The sequence below is a fragment of the Diceros bicornis genome, chromosome 1 (assembly GCF_020826845.1).
Source record: "Diceros bicornis minor isolate mBicDic1 chromosome 1, mDicBic1.mat.cur, whole genome shotgun sequence".
In the NCBI taxonomy this organism is placed as follows: domain Eukaryota; kingdom Metazoa; phylum Chordata; class Mammalia; order Perissodactyla; family Rhinocerotidae; genus Diceros; species Diceros bicornis.
In genome coordinates this window covers 49,063,471-49,088,004 of record NC_080740.1, presented here as the reverse complement: position 1 = coordinate 49,088,004, position 24,534 = coordinate 49,063,471, and positions in this window count along the sequence as shown.

The following is a 24,534-nucleotide window of genomic DNA, read 5'->3' as shown; positions in this document are numbered from 1 at the left end:
AAACCTTGTGTAATTTGTTCCAGTAGCAAAAGGAAACTAATATAGCTCTTATTAAGTCTTAATAAATCAATATTGTGAGACCAATAAATTTGTTAATTTTTATGAGACTATTTTTCCTTTCTTCTCTCCAAACATCTAACCTTACTAGAATAGTGTTACCGCAGCATGAAAAACAAGTTTGTGGCTTATCCAGGTCTCCAATTCCTTACATTTAAAGTTGAGCTCTGTGCCCGCTCCGTGGCTTAGCGGTTAAGTGAGCGCGCTCCGCTGCTGGCGGCCTTCGTTCGGATCCCGGGCACGCACCGACGCACGGCTTCTCTGGCCATGCTGAGGCCGCGTCCCACATACAGCAACTAGAAGGATGTGCAGCTATGATATACAACAATCTACTGGGGCTTTGGGGGGAAAAAATAAATAAATAAAATCTTTAAAAAAAATAAAATAAAATAAAGTTGAGCTACGTTATTTTATCTACAGGGCTTTGAAACTTCAAAAGTTTACAGCTGAAGGTAATCTAATCCTTTAATTCATATTTACATATATTATTCACATAATTATATGTATATATTCATATATCACATTCAATAACTTATGTTTAAAATTACATCAGATATAAATTATTCTCACATAAAGCAAATGACCTATTCAAATATTATCTGAAGATCTCCCTAGTGTAGTCAAATTCTTTCTGAGAGACAGGTATGTACAGATCATAGAAATAGATCTTCACCCCAAAGAACTGTGATACAGGAAGACATTTATCTAATTCCAATGGTGTTTTGTAATCTAAACATATTGATAGACTTTTGAAAATAGTTATTTTAATCACTCCACTGAACAACATAATCACTTGTCTATTAGCCATATCAGTGGAGGAAAGCTTTGAAACTCATTTCATCCTCTACTACACAAAGCCTTTCTCACCCAGGTTGTACAGTACTAAAATGTCTCCATCTCCATGAACACAGAAAACACAAGACCCTTTTTCATTTTTACAAGGTTAGTGCTGGACCCTGGTTAAGATTGGGAGATGGAAGACTTAACTGATATTTGAGTGTTTGGATGAAATTACCCTTTAGCCAATACTACTATCCTAAGCAAAACATTACATTTTCTCTGTATACACAGAGTTTCAAACCAAGGATACAACATTTTTGTTATTTTTTGTTTCATTTTATATTTTTAATATCAGCAAAGAAGCTTAATTGAGCAATAGTTTTATAATAAGTAGTAATTTTATAATAAGCACAGGTGAGTTCTCAAACAATAGTTCCCCTGATATTAGAAGTCTAAAAGGACTTCATTAAGAAATTTGGTCCCTAGAAATTCTATGATTAAAAATGACCAGCCCTTTTGGACATTGGATAGAAGCTTACAAGGAAAGTCAGTAAGACCATTTTAAGATCAGTGGGTTTCCACTATGACACAAACTTTAACCAATGCTCAGGGTGAAGAAATAAAGCTCCCACTTTTGTGCTTCACAATTACAACAAAATTACTAAGAAACTGTCTTTAAGACAAGGAAAATATTCTCCTGATGAAAGTGAAGCAGAATAACTAGAGAACATAAATGTGAAAGAGAGGAATCTTAAAGAACACTAGAAGAAACCAAAGGAAATTCTGCAAAGAATAAAAGATTTTGAATAGTTATGTTTTTTCAAAAAAAATACAGAAACTTTTTTCAAATACTTGTTAGTAATATTGCTTGGATGGTGGAGATTTTGTTGTTGTGGATGTTGTTGTTATAGTCCTAATTTTTTAGAGAAATTATTCTTAAACATCAAATATTCAGTAGATGCTTTTGGTGACTCACCTGGATGTGTTGGGCCGATGTACCCATTCTCCAGCTGCTTTAAGTGCTGGCTGCTAACAATTCACAGCCACACCCTTCTCCCGTGACCACCCTTCTCCTGTGATTTGACTTTGGCCTGAGTGTTCACCCCCTCAGGCAAGGCTTTCAGAGAGGAACTGCCTGACAAAGGGGTACACAAGCTGGCCCTCTTGCCTCAGAGTCACTTTGTGGTACCATTCAGACATCAGAGCTCCCCAGGGTATTAGGACAAGGCTAGGCTTCAGCTGAACCCCTATCTTCGTAGCTTCTTCCCGTGTCTTATTCAGCTTAGCTCACTTTCTTACAGATCTCTCTTGAAAACACTCCCTCAATAAATGCCTGTTCAAGAGTCCTTATCTCAAGCACTACATCCAGGAAACCAAACCTAAAACATAGGAAGAAAGTAAAGAAATGGAAAATAAAGAAGATATACATGGAAGATGAAGGCCAGGAGACATAGATAAGAGTTTCAGAAAGAAAGAAAGTAAAGATTAGGAGAAACAATAATCAAAGAAATAAAAGAAATTTTCCTGAGTTGAAGAATGTCTTAAATTCTCAGATTCAAAGTATTCACCAACTGATAGGAATAGCCCAAATCCACTACCATCATTAAAGATTATTTGGAGGTTCTAATCACTACAATGAAGAAAAAGCAGTGATAACAGTTAGGAACAAAAAGAAACAAAATCGCCATATTTTGCAGATGATTTGACTACAAACGTAGAAAAATCTGAGGAACTCAATGGGGAAATTACTGTAACTAACAAGAATTCTAAAAGATGGTCAGAGACAAACTACGTACTCAACGACAATAACAAAATCAATAAATTTCCTTTATACTAGCAATAACCACTTAAAAATGTAGTGAGGGAAAAATTTTATTCACAGTAGCAACAAAAATTATAGAGTTCCTAGAAATAAAATCAACAAGAAAGGAACTAAATCCTATTTTTAAAAAAAAATTATAAAGCTTTACCAAAGGACAAAAAACAAGAGCTACGTAAGCAAATGAAGGTTCCTAAACGAGAAGATTATAAGGATGACAATTCTTTCTACATTAAGATAAAAATACATGCAATACAAATATAAGTGCCAATCTTGGGTTGGGGGGGCAAATTGTGGTGTGTACGGAGCCTTAAGAAATTAAAAATGAAGTTCATCTGGAAAAATAAATTCATGAGACTGGTCAAGAAAAAAATAGATGATCTCTTACAAGTTATTCTCTTATGAAAGTTCTACACAAGCAAAGATATATTTTCTTTCTTTTTTTTATTTAAAAGAGACATTCTTTTATTTTAATATTTTTTTTAGCAGGGGAAGATCTGTCCTACGTTAACATCTGTGCCAGAAAAAAATCTCCTTTTTTCTCCCCCCCAAAGCCCCAGTAGATAGTTGTGTATAGTTGTAAGTTCTTCTAGTTCTTCTACATGAGCCACCACCACAGCATGGCTACTGACAGACTAGTGGTATGGTTCTGCACCAGGGAACTGAACCCTGCAGCCAAAGCGGAGCGCACCAAACTTTAACCAGTTACTAGGCCATCAGGGCTGGCTCCAAAGATATATTTTCTACACAAAGGAATTAAATTTTTTTTTTCTTTTGGTGAGGAAGATTAGCCCTGAGCTAACATCTGATGCCAATCCTCCTCTTTTTGCTGGGGAAGACTGGCCTTGGGCTAACATCCGTGCCCATCTTCCTCTACTTTATACGGGACGCTGCCACAGCATGGCTTGATAAGTGGTGCATCGGTGCACCCCCAGGATCCAAACCTGCGAACTCCGGGCCACCGCAGCGGAGCGTGCACACTTAACCACTACGCCACCGGGCCTTCCCCAGGAATTAAATTTTTAAAAATATTGAATTATAGAATCAAATTCTAGCTTATTAGAGTTGTCTGAATTGCTTATGGGTACGGTAACTAGATAATTTTTCATCCAAATTAAGGAGACTGAAAGAAGGAACTATCAATAATTATGGTGGGACAACAGGTGTTAACAGACGTGACTTGGTCAAACCAAAACCCACAGTTATACTATTAATGGATCATATCTTATTAGAAAACAGCTTGGTATCAAGAACCTTAAATGACGAGTTAGGAAGCCAGTTATCTTATTAATAATTCAAAGTATGCCCTTACCATAAAAACCCAGCTAAGTTTCTTTAAACTCATTCCAGCCATCTCAAAGGATCAAATATCACTACACTGCAAGTATAAAGTACTAAAAAATTATGTAGATGATTTACCAGTTCACTACCCCTATGGGATAACATACTTAGAGACAGAAATTTGACCACCCGTACTTCTTCCCAAATTATTAAGTTAATAATGCACAATAGTAATGTTTTATTTAAATACTTGCATGACACTTGAGTATACAAGTTATTCCGACAATGATTGTATTCGGTCAACGTGGGGGCACTCTTTATAAGGCTGTCTTAATATGTATACATTTGTGCCCAAATTGCACCTGAATTAAAAGTAACTGGTGTAATTCACCCTAGTTCACCTATATGGAAAATTCAGATAGAGGCTCTGAAGCCCTTAAATTAATGGCTTAGCAGCATTAGCGTGGCAAGTTTGATTGAGTACTTTAAAACTCTTTTCAAGGTGCTCATTGTGTTACTTCATTGATGTCAAGGTCCAGAACGCATGAAATGTATCTACGATTAAAACAGGGAGTCACCATGGGAGAAATTCAAAATGCAATATGGCCACGGAGCTTGAGCATGTGCTTCACAACCTCAACAACCACCATTCTTATTTTTTGAAATGCTGATATTTTTAACCTCTGACACACACTGGCTACCATAGGGGTTGATAGAAGAAAAAAATTTTGATCACATGACAAGAATCTTATAATTAAAACATGGAGAAAACAGATACCACTTCATCAGTATAAATTCAATTATATATTGAATTTGGAGGGAATGTTCCAGCTACTACAATTTTCTATTTCACTGATGGTTTCTTTTCAAACATGAATACAGCATTTAATTACATATTCCTGACAATTTTAGTGGATCAAATATAACAAAAACTTTTAACATTCTTTACATTTATCATTATCCTGAACAACGATCTTTGGATAATAATATAGGTGTAGAAACTCAGCAATTCCATTTGAGTATGCACTGAGCCCAGAATGTGTTCAGTAATAGTTATACTACTTTCCTATTGCTGAGTCGACAAATTACCACAAACTCAGTGGCTTAAAACAAAGAAAATTTATCATCTTATAATTCTGCAGGTCAGAAGTCCAAAATGGGTCTAAAATCAAGGTGTCAACAGGGGCATTCCTTCTAGAAGCTCTAAGGGGAGAATCTTTTTCCTTGCTTTTTCCAGCTTGTAGAGGCTGTCCACATTCTTTGGTTCATGGCCTCACATCACTCCAACCTTTGCTTCTGTCGTCACATCTTCTCCTACTCTAACTCTCCTGTTTCCCCTCTTATAAAGACCCTTGTGAATACCTTGCAATCACCTGGATAATCCAGGATTATCAACTCACCTCAAGATCCTTAACTAACATCTGTTAAGTCTCCTACTATATAAAGCAACATAGTCACAGATTCTGGAGATTAGGATGTAGACATATTTGGGGGCCATTACTCAGCCTACCACAAAGCCATATGACAATACAGCTGATATGTTAGCTTATATCTCTTAACATTGGCTATTTTCTTCTGAAGTAGAAAATAGCCAAAATGGGGGGTAGGGGAAGGAAGGGTGGATGAAAAAATTCATTATTCTGCTTAGCTGAGTTCCAAGATATGCCTGTTTACTCTGGCAAAGAGAAAGGTACATACATCACTAAATACAATTGCAGAAACAGCACAGGTGAGATATAACCCTTCTCCAGATTCAAGTCTTCTAAGATTACATGTTTCAATGATAAATTCTCAGAGGCTTGACTGCCCTATATAAAACTAGAATAACCTAAGTTATTTATCTCCTGTTTTTCCTAGGACATAGCAACATCCATAAAGGAAAAAAAATGATGATGAGTATCGGCAATAGAATAACACCTAAAACCACAAAAAATATTCTCCTGAGAAATATAAAGTACTTCCCATATGTTACCCTCAAATATCTTGGTATGGTTTACAGTCATTATCCCTACATTGCAATAGACCCAGAGAATATAAACTGTTTTTCCTATATTGTTCAGATATTAAATGGTGGAGCTGGAAACATATCCAAGTCTCTTGAATCTTGTCTGTATGCCCTTGAGTGAAAGGAAGGAAACAACAGAGGGAGGATGAGAGAGGGGCGAGGGGAGTTTTAGGAGTGGGAAAACAAGGAAGCAATCGGCCAGCTATGCATCTTATATGTAGTCTCTGATGTTCCAAGATAATAAACCAGACAGATTGCACAGTACCTATCCGAGCAAATCTCTAGTTGCTGAGGGAGAGAACAAAATAATCCCAATGGTAAAACTAAGAAAATACCTGCTGAAGTTCTGCAAATATTATTTATTCCTCTTACAGCAGCATTAGATGACGAAAGTGTATATGGATGAATAAACCATTCTTAAGAACTGGAAGGAAAAACAACACACATTGCACCCAAATCTAACAGAGAAATAATGCAGGTCTTTCATATCCTTAGTGAACACGCTTCTCCTAAATATCTGTCAACTGCTAGGCTTTTGTGATATTTTTCACGAAGGTTGTCTTTTCTAAAGAACACTATCGGTGGGAATCAAGAAGTCCTAAAATAGTATCTATTCCTTCGAGATTAATGTCATATTAATAAAATCTCAGAGAATACAAGTTATTTGGCACTTTCATTCAATTCTCCTATTAAGATGTGCCCAATAAATTCAGATACTCCCATTTTCCCTCGCTCTCACTTTCCAGTCTCTGCCTTTGCCCACGCCATTTTCAACACCTGTAATCCTTTTCTCAATCATTTCCTTTTCCCATCCTAATCTTGGGATTGCCCGGTTGCTAAGACCCAGTGCAAAAATTACCTTCAGCTTTACGTCTTTTTAGATCAGAATAGAACAGTGGTTAATAGGTAGATCCTGGAAGCAGACTGAATTTGACAACTAGATCAACTAGTTCCTAGTTAATGGGCAAATTAACCTTTCTCAACTGCAGTTTCCTCCTCTGTTAAGTGGAGATTGAAGGTTTAACCCACCACAGGTTATAGTAAGGATTAAATAAATTAATATATGTAAAGCACTAGAATGCTGACTGACTGATGCATAGTGAGTCCTCAATAAGGGTCAGCTGTCAGTTCTCACAGTGAACCTAATCACTTCCTCTTCCGATTCTAATTGCGTTTTTTGTTCTTTACTGATCTTTCCACGTTGAACTAGTTATTAACATATACATCTTATCTCCGTGCCCCATTGTGTCTTCTCTGAGGATAGGATAAAAGTCTTCCTTATTTTTTATCCTCTACAGCCCTTGCATATTATAGCAATGGGAAAGCTAGAATTTACTGACAACACTGTGTGTGCCAAAAATTATGTGAGCTTTTTTATATGCATCATCTTGTTTAATCTTCATAATAACCCTATGTGGCAAGTAATATTAATCATCCTCACTTTAGGGATAAAGAAACAGATTTAGAGAGATTTAGTAACGTGCTTAATGTTACGTGGTTAATAGGACTTTTTTATTCTGAATCCCAAACTCTTAACCACTGTTATATAATCTGCTAGTTGCCATATCATAAACGTGTAGAATGACCATAATCTTTACCATAAAGATTTTTATAGGCTATCCTGTGTGGTGAGCATATTATAAATAACCACTAGCTGTCTTAGAGAACCACGTTTGACAATTTTTACTGTGAAGAATGAAGTCAACAATAAAGTCTTAAGAATTTTGTAAATGAGTCCTGGGGGAACTGAAGGACATTTACTCCAAACTGTTGTATAGAGCCTTGCTACTCAGAGTGCTCCATGGACTAGTCTGCTAGAAATGCAGAATAATCTTGGGCTCCACCCCAGATGCATTGAATCACAATCTATGTTTTAATAAGATCCCCAGTTTAAGAATCACTTTTATAGAGGTCATGAACCAGCAACTCTCCACTTTAGAACAGAATAAATAAAAATTGTTTGGATTTAGGAAGATGTTCTTTCTAAAAGTAAATGTTAAGAGATCATGGAGTAAAATATAGAAGGAATTTGTAAGAGTACCTTTTCAAGAAGTTATCTTTAAATGATAGATTATCATTTATTTGAGAAACCTCAACTAGGAAAAAGGTCTTAGTTCCTGAGCACACGGAAGACTATAATTAATTCTAGAATATAAGCTTCCTGAAAGCAGAGTCTTAGTCTCATTTATTGCTGTATTCTCAATGCAAAAAAGAGTGCTTGGCACATAGTAGGGACACAACAGATATATGTTGAATGAATAAATGTATATTCTCAAGATTCTTAGGGCAATTTGAGTATATCCTCCAAAGAGTAGGATTGGGGACAGGAATAACTTCTAGGGTTCTGCTGGCTCAAACTTTAGAGTTGTGATTCATCTTAAGCATCCTAATATGGAAGAGGTTTTCCGCCATTAAGAAGGACACAAGGAGGTGAAGAGAACACAATGTTAATACCTTCATATGTCTTACATAAGGGACAATCATAAATTATATAACAGAAAAAAAACCCGTCTTCTTTTGATGGCCGGGTATCAGTTCCATTTTCTTGTTTTAGAAAACTCTTGGGCGTAATAAACTTTGAATTTTGTTCTTTGAACATCATCCCAAGAGTTTTGCTTATGACAAGATGATTAATTCGGCACCTATTTCTGGACACCAGGGAGCACATCTCAGAACAGCCCAATAACAAGGCCAGCTTATAAAGAGAACAGCTGTTTTCACTCCAGCGTCTACTCATGAGGATGAACTCTTACAGTATGTCATATCCTCTTTCTGAGTTAAGCCTCAAGACCAGAGGTACAATCCTGACAGTATTAGGAAGAAAAACAATAAATATGTGTCCAGATGTCAGATCACAGACGGTCTAATTAGCCCTTAAGTTTATAGTTAAATAAAACAAATGTAGACACGAAAGGCATTGTCTCATAAATTACACTCTGGATAACCAAGATTTCTTATTACCCTTAAGTATTGATAACACAATTCATTTACCAATTTCACTCTTAGTATGTTACAACGGTTGCTAAGGTTTAACGATCTTGCATTCACCATCAATGCTGTGAAGGAAGGCGTAATCTATTCTAGAGTGTTAGAACAAAAATGGTTTTTCCATGGTAAGTGGAAGTTTTGAAATGCTTTTAGCTAAACAGTGAAATAAAAGGACAACTTCTTGTATTGTCCTACAAAGCCACCTATATTAATGACATATTCATGACAATAGCAAAATATTTTACTTTGTTGTTTTTTTAAACACAACAATTTTTTTCTGAGGAAGATTAGATAATTCTAAGATTTTTTGGTTAGTTTTACCGTCATGACAAAAGTGAAATGTATATGAAAAAGAGAAGTTATTTTGTAAGAGTTTAATGCCAGCAAAGCACTTAAACAGGGACATTGTTCTTCACAGATGTTCTTGGCAGTTCCTGGCTGTGCCTGCCTCTGAAAGCCGTCTGCTTACCTCTCAGATAACTCTCGTGGGTAAACCCAGAGCAGTATTTCCTACGACAAGGAAAACTGAAAATATCCGCAGAGGAATGAAGCAGTATTTCAATCTCCCAAGCAAAGTAATTCCAAAGGGTTGATGGATGAGAGGTCAAAAATGTCAAGTGCTCCAAAAATTAAATAGTTCACTCATAAATCACTCACACCAGGCAATAGCAAAAATAATAGTGCTTGTCCTAACAATCAGCAGAAAGAAAGGACACATTCCAGCAGCAGTGACAGCATTGCTTTCTCCTGTAATCTCTAACAGCAGCATGTTTGGGAGCATAGTTAGGACAAGGAATAGAAAAATCCATCTTCGTGGGTGGAACCCCATGACATATTTCCAATAGTAATCAAAAAGAGCAGCTCATGCAAAGAGAAAACCAAAACAAAACCAAAAAACCAGAACTGCGTCTTTCAGCAGGAAGATCCCTGAAATACCTATAAAACTGTGAGAGCACTGAGCAGAGCAGTCACCTCTGGTTGAACTAGACAGAGAAATTGCAAGGGCATGGGGGTGGGAAAGGCTTGCCTTTCCCCTGATGTACACACCACGAAAACAAAAGATGTTAAACAGATTCGAGGTAAATAGTTAGATGTCATCTTAATCACACAGATAGGAGGCATTGTACACATTCCAAAAGCTGCCCGAGGCTCCTTACCTAAAAGAGCAAAATGTCACATGAGTGACCTTTGTCTATTCTTTTCTTGAACTAGTTTTGATTGAAAAATAACATTGTTACCGGTATATACTTCTAAAATTGTGTGTGTTTGTGTGTATACGTATATATTTGGTTTGTTTTCTCCATAAATGAAGGCATACTTCATAGATACATAAGTACTATTCTGAACCTGGTCTCTTTTTGCTGAAAATATTTTGGAGATATTTCTTTGTTAGCATATAAACATCTGTCTCACTTTAAGGGACTGGATAATATTACATTGATTGGATAGCCCATCCTTTATTCAACTGGTCATTAACACTAAAATTGGTTTTGTTCTTTACCATTTAAATTAATGTAGGCACCTTCTTTCTAGTGTTGTATCTGCACATGTGTATGAATATATCTATAAGATGAATTTGCAAGTATTAAATTGCTAGTCAAAATCTGTGTTCCTAATTTTGATAGACATCACCAAATTGTCCTCTAAGGACATCAATTTGTCCTTTGAAAAGAGTTTAAAACTGTCTGAGGATATCTGTTTACAGGTACCCTCATCCACACTTTATTTGATCTTTGGTGAATCTGACGGTGAAATAGCATTTCAATTTTTAACTTTTATTTTAAAAGTTATTAATAACGTTAACATCTATTCATATTTTTAAGTGCCATTTGTATTTCTTTAAATTTGAATTTGGATTGTTTATCTTTCTTTGATTTGTCAAAGCCCCTTACATTCCATATTTCATCAAATCTAAGATGCCATTGATTTTAACAAGAAGGAAAATTATCCCTGCCCATTAAGAAACAGTGATTTCTTATCATCTATAGTTTTTACTTTGAACATATTAAAATCATCCTTTCACACTTAAGTAGACATATTTTTGTCATGTTTCACTCTTGCACATATACAGACAGGAAATAAGGCAAAATAAATTTCTCCAATTTAGTGTCTGACTCTTCAGAATCCCTTTGCAACACTGGTTTTCCTCCACGTCCACGGTTTTCCCCCTAATAGTGTCTTCTGTGCAATCACGAGCACTGGTATGGAAGCATTTCTTAAAAAACGTTCCTCAAAGAAGTAAAAGCCACCAGGTCTGGGCTCAAACTGACATTGCAATTAAGTAGAGCTAGCCTGCTCTTGACTTCAGCTGCAGGAATGTTGCTAGACCAGTCTGGTACTTCCCCTCCCCTCCCCTCCCCTCCCCTCTCACAGTGACTGTTTCCTACAGTGATGCATGTCAGGAAGCTTCCCCACATCCCCACATTCTAGAGATGTTGAAATATGGGGAAGATGTGAATTACAATTAACAAAATCCTTAATAAGGAAACTATCTCTTGCATTAGGGGTTGTAAATATCTTTCTTAGCTCGTCACTTTTATTGTGACTAATATTTTTATCACTGAGAATATTTACATTTTCGTGTGGTCAAATGTATCATTTTTATTTGTCTTTGTGAAGTATGAATTTTGTGTCTGCGTCTTCCCCACACTAATATGACAGAAAAAAATTGCTCATATTTTCTAAAGAACAGTTTTGTTTTGTTTTTTAATTTTTAAATTTGTGATCTAATAGGAGATAGGGTGTGAGTGTTGAGTGTTCAGTAGAATGTCTGAGGTAAAATTCTAGCTTTCTTTTTTCCCAAATAACTACCCAGGTTTCCCAGCATCATCATCATGTACCAAATTTCCACATCTGTGTTGGCTTATTTTCCAGTTTAATTTCCTCTTTTTTATACACTGATCTATCTATATTCTCATAAAGTGCAACAAAATTGTCTTATATAGTGAAACTTTATGAAATATTATAAATCTTGCAAGGCTAATGGGCTTTTGATACTCCTTTTTCTTAAGTTTTCTGCATTTGACTTGAGTGCTTATTTCTCTTGTTTTCTAATCAGTTCAAGTTACAAAAAATCACTTTCTTATTTTTATCATCACAATATTGAACTTACATAATTTAGAGAGTTGCAATCTCTAGAATAGCAATTTACCATCTAAGAACAATGAAGTCATTCTATTTATTCAAATCTCATTCTATGTTTTAAAAATTTCAATTACATAAGTCCTGTTAACTTATATTGTTAAACTTATCTCTAAGTATTTTACTATTTTATTACTGTGGTGAATGGGGGATTTTTATCTAACATATTTTCTAACTAGTTATAATTAATATATAAGAAGCTATTGATTTTGTAACCAGGCTGATTACTCCAAATTCTTATTAGTTCTAATATTTTTTCAGTTTATCATTTTAAGGTTTTCAAGAATACAATCAGTTTCTATAAAAATGGTATTTTTTAAAATTTTCATTTGTTAAAACTCTTTGTAAAATTTGTTGGTTATTATTTGTTGGTATGGTCCATAATAGTATTACATAATATCAAAAATAAAAGGCACATTGATGGAAATGTTTCAAGTAGTTCAGCCTTAAGCATGATACTGGAATTTGCTGAGAGATGCAATTTCTACCGAATTAAGGAAGTGTTCATCTCTATCTAATTTATAGATTTTTTTTGAGGAAACAGGAGTTAAATTTTTTAGTGCTATTTCTTTTGATAATGATCTTTCCTTTGACATATTAGTATTCTATTAGAATGATCTATTAGAATCATTTTAATAGCATAATTAACATAAGAAAATGGAATATTGAACTATCCTTACATTAAAGGAAAATTTCCCAACTTGGTTAAGATGTGCATTTTTTAATGTGCAGCTCTGTATTTGTTAACATTTTATTTTGGGTTTTTTGCACTTATGTCCATAAGTAATATTTATTGGCAGGGGTTTTTGCGATGTTTATGTAATTCATTTTGGTGTTATCCTTGCCAAGTTTTGATGTCAGTATTATCTTTGCTTCATAAAAAGAGGTTTTTTTTCTGTAGTGAATAGTTCGGCAGGATTATCAGAACTCACTGGTGAATTTGATGGGCCTGCAAATTTTGCTGGGATAATACGCAGATAACATTTTTAAGCTCTTCTAGGTAATTTCTCCACTAAAATTCCCTATATTTTGGTGGTTAATTTCGATATTTTACCATTTATTGGAAAAAATATTTCATTAAAGTTTTCAAATTTATTTGCGTTATTTGAACAAAGTATGCTTTTTTTTACATTATTTTGCTGAGGAAGATTCTCCCTGAGCTAACATCTGTGCCAATCTTCCTCTATTTTGTATGTGGGTTGCCACCACAGCATGGCTGACGAGTGGTGTAGGTCCACGCACGGGATCCGAACTGCCAAAACGGAGCGTGCAGAACTTAACCACTACACCACGGGGCCGGCTCCCAAAGTATGCTTTTATATAATTCTTTCAATCTAGTTTGTTTTTTGTGTCTCTGCAATTTACTATTTTAATTGTTTGATTAACTAGTTGTTTTAGGAAAATTTTTTTTTGCCTCTAATTTATTGAGTTTTTTGTAAGAATCATTCTTTTAGTTATTAATTCTACTTTTTTTCTGTTTTCTCTTTTACTAATATCCATCTTCATCTTTACTAATTCCTTCTGAATTTTTTCTTGGATTTACTTTGTTTTCTACATTTGTTTTTCAGTTCTAATTTTAATGCATTATGTTCAGAGAATGGGATACTTTTCATTTCATGAGATTGATTGAAGTTTCTTATATAGTACAATATGTGGTGAATTTAGTTAATATACTAAGGCACAATAAAGGAGATGTATTCTGTGTTCTTATAGTATTAAATTATACAGAAAACATGTACTTCCCACTATTTAACAATTCCATGGCCCACTCGCGCTCCCAGATTTTTGTGTTTGAAGTAAACGTCTCTTGACTAGGTCCTTTGAATCCAAGATACTTCAAAATATACACAATCCTCAGTATGTTCCTTCATTTGCCCCAAATTTCAACGCTGCTTGGCTACTACTGTTTGCAGTTAGTAGGCTGGATTTTGGCTGTGTGCTAGTGCCATTGATGATGGAGCTTTTTTTATTTGTCATTTTAATTGGTGTTAGAGTAAACTAGAAACATCTTAACTTTGTCATTTTCAACTGGAAGCATTGTAGTTTATGTTTACTAAAATAATTTATGTTTGATTTTTCTCCTGATTGAGTTTTTGAAACATTCAACAGGGAGAAAAAAAAAAAAACTTATCAGCTTTTTGATCTTTCTCTACCAGAAAATACTTGGGAGGCTTTTAAATGTCTCAATTTTCATCTTGTTAGTATGTTCAGAACTTCCTGTCATTATGGCAGACTGAACGGAACCTCTTACAAACAAAGACACGTGGAGATTATAGATGATATGTCACCAAAAATGAAATATAATGCCACACCAAGCTTGAAACCAAGAAAATATCTAAGTGCCAGAAATAAAGAAGAAATTCAAAGTCAGAAAGGTAATTGGGGCTAACACAGAATTGCTCACTGGAATATTGGGCATACCACCTGTGAACTTACAGGAAACTGGGCCTCATGCCAATGTGGGAAAGGTGGTTGGCATTCATCCATCTTCATAAGAGTGAATATGACTAAGTGTTACCTTATCTGTCATACAGGGACTAAAATCTCAGCCAACGAGCCTCAACGTTTTGCAAAAAATATGACAGGACGTTAAATGGGACTTCTATTGCCCCAGATGAAAACACAGGCCTAAGCATCCCTTATTCTAAAAAGAACCATCAATGTCTGGGGCTTCCTAAACTTCCAGAACTGGCCTTACTATAGTTAACTACCACCCAAAACCAAATATAAGTAAAACACAAAGCAGAGCAATTCTTGGGGTTGGGTTGAAGTCATCAGCATTATGTGGGAGTAGAATATCCCCAGTGAAAGGTACTATTTCCTCTCCCCATAGGGAGAATATGAGCTTACCAATATCTTCATTTTTCATAGCAAAGAGTTAATAGATGTGGATAAATCAAGTGGATAAAACAAAAAATAGAAAATTTTAGAAAGCAAGGATCTTCCTTGCTATCAAAGACTAATCGGTTATTTTAAAACAACACAGATGTAAACAGGAGGAAGCTCCTGTTAAGCAGGGATAGAAAAATTTGAGTGTTTAATGAATAATGAATACAATTGAATGCATCCTGAATATATTAAAAACCCTTGAGGTTGTGACGCTAATCCCCCAAAACTAAATGCTAGTTCCACATCATTGTAAACAATGAAATGAACTTAATAAATATGGAAGGAATAATAAAATTAGAAAGTCTCCATTTTATTTTTCTTAAAACCTAATTTATTTAGGTAACGATCATCCTTGATGACAGAAAAGAGACTGATGGAAAATTTACAACAAAGAGATCAAGCTGTCACTTGATTAATTGGAGCATCACTAAATGTGGGACAATTCAATGTGCAACTAATCAAAGGCAGGCATAAATGAGAGGAAGTAGAGAGGGGGACTATTCTAGAACAAAGGATGCTTAAGAAAAATAATCAAATGTAATGTGTGGACCTTGTTTAGGTCTTAATTCAAATAAGCCAGCTGGAAAAAAAATTGAGAAAACTAGGGAAATTCAACTAAGGCTTGAGTATCAGATTATATGAAAGTGTTAAGGTAATATTATTAGGCGCAATAAAATTGTGGTTATGTAAGAAAATATACATATCTGTTAGAGAGGCATACATAAATACATAGGCAAAAAATGATGTGATAGCTGGGATTAGCCTTAAATGACTTCAGTAAAGAGTGAAAAAGAATAAAGAAAATTTCTGAATAAATAAAAGGGGCAAAACAAATTGATAGTTGTCGAATCTGGGTGATAGGTATATGGGGGTTCATTACGCTATTATTTCCACTTTAGTGTATGTTTAATTTTTTCATCAAAACTTTAAATAATATACGCTGCTTACTAAGTGCTTTAATAAAACTGTTTGACACTAGTTTAGAATGTTGCTTCATAACCAAAGGTAATTTTATTTACCTGTAGACATTCCTAAAATGGCAAGCAGATTTGCTAACAAGACAAAAATCAGCCTCTAGGCTTAACCTTACAAAACTCTAATATGAATAGTGAAGTCGAACTAAAAAATTATCACCATAAAATTTAAGAACTAGGATGAATTCCACTTCTGACAATATAATGAGCTAGTTGTATGAATCAACCCTTCCACCAAAAACAGTAAATATTCCTTGATATAATATAGAAAATATCTTTCTCAATGCATCCAGGAGTTAGCATGAGAGTAAGAAATTCTCAGGTCTGAAAAAATAAAAGAAAGCAAGACTCTAGAGAACTGCTGACTGCAGTCACCCTGAAAGTATTTCCCTTTGAAAGAGAGTATAACAGTATGTTCTTCCCCAATGAATTTGAGTACCAAAGACAATATCATCCTATAGGAGTTATCCAGAAATTCTATTACTGCCTCAGGAATTGCGAAGAAAATTGATTATTTAAACTTGGGTAAAAAGTTGAAAAAAGGAAATATCACTGTTAATAATTTGTAACCAAAATCTGTTTTAAAGTCTAAACTGAAATGCTTTTCACTGTGAGAAAACTCAAGCAAGAATTTCTTTCAGAGTGATTCCAAACCATTAGTGTCCTGGGCATTTGGAAAGAACAAATAAAAATTCTCTCTGGAGAAGACGTTTCCTTCCAAGTTCACAAAGACTGTTCAAAAATAAAATTCTAAGGAAAATAATCATAACAAAAATAAGTAAACACTCAAGAGCACTGTAAAAAGGTACAGCAATCAACAGAACCAGACTAGATATGGCCCAAATATTCAAAGCAGAAAGTAACTATTATTAATACATTACAGTTTCCAAAGGAAAAGATGGACAACATATATGAACAGGTGGGGAATTTTACCAGAGAAATAGAAAATAATAAAAAAGTGTCAAATGGACAGAAATAAAATGATAACAGAGATAAAGAATGACTTCACCAAGCCCATCAGTAGATTGGACACACCTAAGGAAAAATGAGTGAACTTGATAAATCAATACAAATTACCCAAACTGAAATACCAAGAGAAAAATGAGCGGGAGGAAAATACAGAACCAGAGCATCTAAGAATTGTGGGAAAGTATCAAATGGTCTAATATACATGTAGTTGAAGACCAAGAACAGAAGAAACATCTGAAAAGGCTGAGAATTTTATTTTAAAAAGCCATCAACCATAGATCTGTAAAGCTCAGAGCATAAAATATTTAAGAAATCATATTCAATCTGCTGAAATCCAGACATCAAAAGAAAATCTTGCAAGCAGTTAAAGGAAAAAGAAAAATAAAAAGTATATATAAAGGAACAAAGATAAGAACCACAGCAGACTTCTCATCAGAAACTAGGCAGACCAAAAAAATACTTAACTCAGCAATCTATACACAGTGAAAATACCATTTCAAAAACTGAAGGAGAAGTAGACTTTTCAGAAAAAAAGAGAATCCATTACTAATAGAACTGCACCAGAGGAAATTTTTAAAAGTTCAAGAAAAATGAACATGATACCAGATAGAAATTTGATTTCTGGAAATAGTTAAAATGAGTATAAAATACTTTTAATTTTATGTTTAATTGCTCTAAAATGTAACTGATTATCTAAAGCAAAAATAGTAGCAATGTACTGTGGGCTGATACATGTGGAAGAGTAAGATGCAATATCAATATAACACAAAAGATGGGAGGGAGGAATTTGAAATATATTGTTGCAAAGTTTTTACACTACATGGGAAGAAAAGTAATTTTATTTGAAGGTAGACTGGTTACTTAAAGATGCATATGGTAAACCCTAGGGAACTCACTTTAAAAAAAAAAGAGAAAAGAGGTATAAATAATAAGCCAATAGTGGAGGGAAAGTGGAAGAAAAAAAACATTCAATTAATAAAATGCAAGCAGAGAAAAAGAAGAAGAAAGAATGAAACAAGTATAAATTATTTAGCAAGACTGTAGCTTTTAACCATATAAATAATTCCATTAGATATAAATGGTCCAAATACATCAATTAGAAGACAGATTGTCAGACTGGATTTTAAAACAACTCAGATATATGTACACTTTAATAAACACCCAGCAAGTATACAGAAATATAGTAAAAGACAATGGAAAATATATTGTGCAAACACTAATCAAAAGAAAACAGGACTGGCAATATTTATATCAAAGAAAATAGAATTAAGAACAAGAAATATTACAAGGGATAAAGAGGTACATTACATAATGATAAAAGGATTCATTCACCAAAAAGTCATAGGAATCCTAAACATGTATACATCTAATAATAGAGTTTCAAAATACGTGAAACAAAAACTTATGGAATTGAAAATAGACAAATCCATCACTATAGTTAGAGATTTAAATACTCCTCTCTCGGGGCCGGCCCGCTGGCACAAGCGGTTAAGTGTGCGTGCTCTGCTGCGGTGGCCCAGGGTTCGCCGGTTCTGATCCTGGGCGCGCACCGACGCACTGCTTGGCAAGCCATGCTGTGGCGGTGTCCCGTATCAAGTGGAGGAAGATGGGCACGGATGTTAGCCCAGGGCCAGTCTTCCTCAGCAAAAAAAAAAAAAAAAAAAGAGGAGGATTGGCAGATGTTAGCACAGGGCTGATCTCCTCACACACACACACAAAATACTCCTCTCTCGATAATTGACAAAACAAGAGCAAGTCACTAAAGATATATAAAGCTTGCAAAATACTACCAGCCAATTTCGCCAAGTAACATTTACGAAACAATTCACCAAACAACAGAATACACATTATTTTCAAGTACACATATCTCTAGGGAGGGTAAGGTGAAAACTATATTAATCCTAGGACATCTCTAGGGTTCTCTATCTTTAGAGAGACACTATCTGTAGTTTCTAAGCTTGTTTGTTGTTCAAAACCCCCTTGCTCAGAGGCTTGAACTGTGCAGGAATGCAAGAAATACAGGGACAATTGTTTCCATAACAAGAAGCTATGAGATATTTCAAAGAATTGAAATAAAAAAATTTATGTTCTATGATAATGCAATTAAATTAGAGACCATTGACAAACAATTAATTAAGTCAAAGGTCAAAAGGGAAGTCACAAGTGAAATTAGAAAACATCTTCAATTAAGAGAAAATGAAAAAACAAAGTATCAAAATTTACGAGATGCTGCTAAAACAGTGTTTAAATCTTATAGCATTAAATGCTTATATTTGAAAAAGAAAAAATGTCTCAAATAAATTGTTTTGACCTTAAGAACCTAAAAAAAGAGCAAATTAAACTCTAAGCAAGAGAAAAGGAAACAAAGAAAAAAAATCAATGAGATTGTAAACAGAAAGAAAGGAAGGAAGGAAGGAAGGAAGGAAGGAAAAAAGAAAGGAAGGAAGGAAGGAGGGAAGGAAGGAAGAAAGGAAGAAAGATCAATGAAACCAGAAACTGAATCTTTGTAGAGATCAATAAAATTGATAAACTTCTTGATGGACTGATTAAAAGAAAAAAATCCACATAAAAGAGAGGAGATACAAAATACCAATATCAGCAATAAAAAGAGGAACATTTTTGTGGCTCCTAGAGACATTACAAGGATAGTAAGACTATTATTACCAATTTTAGCCCATAAATTCAACAACTTTATAAAATATATAAATCCCTTGACAGATACAACCTACCAAAGCTCATTCAAGGAGAAATAGGTCATTTGAATAATCTTTTATCAACCAAAGGAACTAAATTTGTAGTTAAAACACTTTCAGCAAAGAAATCTCAAGGCCTAGATTGTTTCACTGATGAATTCTAACAAACCCTTAAAGAATAATACCAATTTTATACAAGTTCTTCAAGAGGGTAGAAACACTGTAAAAATAATTTTATGAAAACAAAACCCATAAAAGATGTAAGAATACAATTCAACATCCTTCATGAACATAAATGCAAAAAATCCTTAACACAATATTAGCAAATTAACCCAGCAAAATATAAAAAAGATAATGCCTCATGATCCAGTGGGATTTATCCGGGGACTATAAGTCTGGTTTAATATTTCAAAACTCAGCCAACAGAATTCATTATATCCATAGACTAAAGAAAAGCCACACCTTCATCTCAACAGATACAAAAAAAGCATTGCTAAAATTCAACATCCATTCATTATAAAAACTCAGCAAATTAAGATCAAAAGGAAACTTGCTTAACCTGATAACAAACATCTGTAAAACCCCTACAGTTAGTATGATATTTAACGGTGAAAGACTGAACACTTTCTCCCTAATATCATGAATAAGGCAAGGATATCCTCTTTCATTACTTCTGTTCAATGTCTTAACCAGTGCAATGAAACAAGAAAAAGATATAAGAAGCACATAGTTTGTGAAATGAGATAAAACCATTTCTATTCACTGATTAGGATTGTCTATGTAGAAAACCTCAAGGGATATATAGAAATGCTATTAGAATTGAGTTTAGCAAGGTTTTGAAATACAAGACCAATATACCTAAACAAATGAATAAATAAATAAATGTATTACCATATACTATATACTATATAGTCATGAAGTATTTGAAACTGAAATTTAAAAAAAGGAAACAGTACCATTTCTAATTATACCAAAACACATGAAATACTTAGGAATAAATTAAAAACACACATAGGATGAAAGAAATTAAAGAAGGCCTAAATAAATGGAGACCTACATCATGTTTATGAATCAGAAAACTCACTCTTTTTAAGATGTCAATTCTCTCTAAATTAATCTGCAGATTCAACGCATCCCAATCTAAATCCCAGCAAGAATTTTTTTTAAACATTAACATGCTTATTCTAAAATCTATGGGAAAAGTCAAAGGAAGTAGAATATCCAAAACAATGCTGGAAAAACGTTGGAAGATTCACATTACTCGATTTTAAGACTTAATGTAAAGGTATAGTAATAATGACAGTGTGGTGTTGGTGAAAGGAGAAACATACAGATCAAAAGAACCGACTGGAGAGCTCAGAAACTGACCCATGGGGGAAAAAAAAAAAGGAAAAAGGACCTGAATCATACTCTGACCATATACAAAACGGACCTAAATAAAAGCCTAAGTTAAATTAATGGAAATTTTAAAATACGTTTATCATAACATCAAAACATATGACACATATGGGGGTAAACAACAAAATGTTATGCAAGAACAATTTAAACTACAAATATTGTAGAGATATTAAAGATGATCTAAGTAACTGGAAAGGTATATCATGTTTACAGTTTGGAAATTTACTATTATTAATATGTCATTTCTCCTCAATTTGATCTGTAAATTTAAAAAAATCCACAAATTCCAGCATACTTATTCATATAAAAAGCTCATTCTTAAATTTATATGGAAATGCAAAGGATCTAAAATAGCCTACATAAATTTTTAAGGAAGAATAAAGTTGTGGGATTACATTATCTGATTTCAAAACTTACAATAATGCTAAAGTAATCAAGACTGCATCACGACAGTTGTACAGATCTACTGAACAAAATAGCAAGTTCAGAAATTCATCCACCTATATATGGTCAATTGATTTTCTATGAGGTTTTCAAGATAATTCAATGTATAAAGGGAAATATTCCCAGCAAATGGTACTGGAACAACCAGATATTTATACGTAGAAAAATAGTAAAACTTGACCCCACATCATACATAAAAATTAACTTTAAATATAGCATAGATTTAACATAAAAGCCTAAACTATAAAACTCCTAAAGGAAAACATGGGACAAAGTCTTCACAAACTTGAGGTAGGCAAAGTGTTTTTAAATAGGAAACAAAATGGATAGGCCATGAAAGACAAATTTTGCTCTTTGAAAGTCACCACAGAAAATGAAATGACGAGACATAGACTTTGAGAAAATATTTCAATGTAAATATCTGTACACAAATTGTACCTCAGGAAAAATTTATAAAATCTAAATAAATCTTGACAATATAAAAAAATAATAATATCTTGTTGACTTATTAAAATAAGGCAGAAAATCACAGCAATTGTGAGTTCTTAAGTAGGTAAGAAAATGAATGAAATCAATGTTTTCTAAGACCCTTGTATTGCCTGCAAGGGAATTTTAAAAACTGACTTCAGATTTTTAATATAGTTGAAGATAGAAGAATAACCACTTATATTAGAGAAGCAAAATTTATAACTTCCAAATTAGCAGTATTAAAAAAAAATTGAGAAAAAAACAAGTAATTATCCCAAAAGTCAAGAAAGGGAAGAAAGAGAAACCTACAACATGCAAGACAAAGAGTACAAAGTAAGTCTAAGAGTGTCAGACTTGATGTTTCAAAAATCCACTTTTACATATTTATATGCAGACACATTGAAACATAAAGGTGAAAGTAAAATGATGGAATGAGTTTTACCCATGCAAATTGTCACTAAAAGATAGTCATAGTATTAATAGCAGACAAAAAAGACATCAAGGAAAAAGGCACTACTAAAGATAAAGATGATAGGTTCATGGTGAAAAAAGTTCTATTCCTCAGGAAGATATCAATTCTAAAATTTAAAACTGGATGAACCTAATAACAGATCAAAATGTATGAAAACCTAGTGAAAGGGAAGTAGGATTTATGTTCTTACCAAGCTGGCCAGAGTTCAACGTTCCAAAAATAGAATATTTTTTTCTCCTGAAAAAAATGCCAACTACATTCTAGTAGAATCCAAGTCTCTGATTTAAGGTTTTTCCCTATTCACACAATGACTAAAGCATCTTGTGTCCACTAGGCCCCAATCACCAGTCACCCTTCTTTTCACAAAAGCTCCACAGATGCAAAGTATACAGTGTGGGTATGTTTCACTCCATTCATCACTCCTACTAACTGTGTTAGCACAGCACCTTCCCAAACTAAATCCCTCTTTAAATGATGTTGCAGAAAAACTGACATAAAATGATCAATGTTGTGCCACTGAGGTCTAAAGATGAAAAATGAAAGTTGAAATGTTTATTTTGGATTCATAGTGAACATATTGAAAAAGATTTAAAATCTTGATAAAAATAATTTTTCTTCTGCTCCCCGCTCCCATTTTTGTAACAGGCTGCTTCTCTCCTATAAAATGCATGATCTGCCAGAGTCCATTCCATGTGTCAATCATAAGACAAAGAAACTTGCTGATGTTTGGGTGGTAGAAAACTTTTAAATGACATCTCTGCTAATGGGAACATAAACCTGGAAATATTTGAAATTTGCTCTAAATTTTCTGTGGTTATAATTTTTAAAAAGAAGTTATTAAAAATACATTCAGCATGATTACAAAAATTCAACTGTGGCAATAGTACTCTATAGAGTTTTATGTCCTTTACATAGCAAATGTTGCTAAAAAATTGAAAAATTTTAGTAAACTTAATCTTCTAAAGGATGCTTAATGTTAAAATTTTTTTTCTAGCATATATTTTGGTAAACCAAATAATTCTTTTAATATAAGTGACCATTCTATGATGTATACAATTTTGATGTTTTTATTTTTACATTAAATACATGTTAGAGACATATTGGCTGCTGTAAACTATCAAAGTTTATAGAATTATAAAAGCTTCATGTGTTTATCATAACAATATTTTCTTTCAAGTATGTACATGGACCATATACCATTGAGACCTTCCACTTCTTTCCCTGGAAAATATTTAAAAATATATTGATTAAATCTAGCTTTCAACGTTTGGCTAGGAATACAACTAAACTATCTCCAAATAACTTATGTAATTTTATTTTTAAAGACAGTGAGAATGCTGATTTCAGTTTCCTTGATACACTCTTCTAAGATTTAAAAACCTCAGAGTCATGAAATTAATACCAAGCAAGATTCTTTAAACGAATCGTCTCTTCTTAGATGTTTGTCACTTATTGGATGAGGAAGAGCTTCTCAGCTATGGCTAGAAATCGAAAAGTGAAGGGAAGTGTAATCAAATTACATTATCTCTGGAAAACAAATAGCCCAAATCAGTGACTGCCTCTCCACATTTCAGTAAAACACTCTCTAATATTCAGGACTCAATTTAGAGTTGTGACAGGAACACAAGTTAAACTAGCTCAGTCAAAACATGGAGTCTTCACAAAATCGAAGGAAAAACAACTCCAGGAAGCAAAGGTATAACGAGCCTGGGAGGTCCAGGTAGCCAGGACTCCCTGCCCGTTTCTAATCTCTGCTTCTTTTGCACCTGGGCTTTATGCTCTCCTACCATAGATTAGCTTCTTGCATACCAAAGACATGCCACCAGAATCTCTGGGTTCGTGCCTGAATTATAGAAGTAATACATGAAGAGAGCAAAACCACAAAACATACAAAATGGAAAGTAAAAGACTTCCTCTCAAATTATAAGGGAAATATGAAGGCAATTTTATCAGAACTAAAGGACAAGGGTCCCAAAATTGTAACTGATCACCAGGTGCTTAGCATAATGAATGAAAGAAAAAATTAGGTAGTTTTACTATATGAATGATAAAGATCTCTAAATCTCTGAGGAGAGGTGGGGAGGAGAGGGACATCTATAAAGAGAAATGGGAATCAGAAAGGCTTTTGGCTTCCCCAAAAAACAGAGTACTAGAAG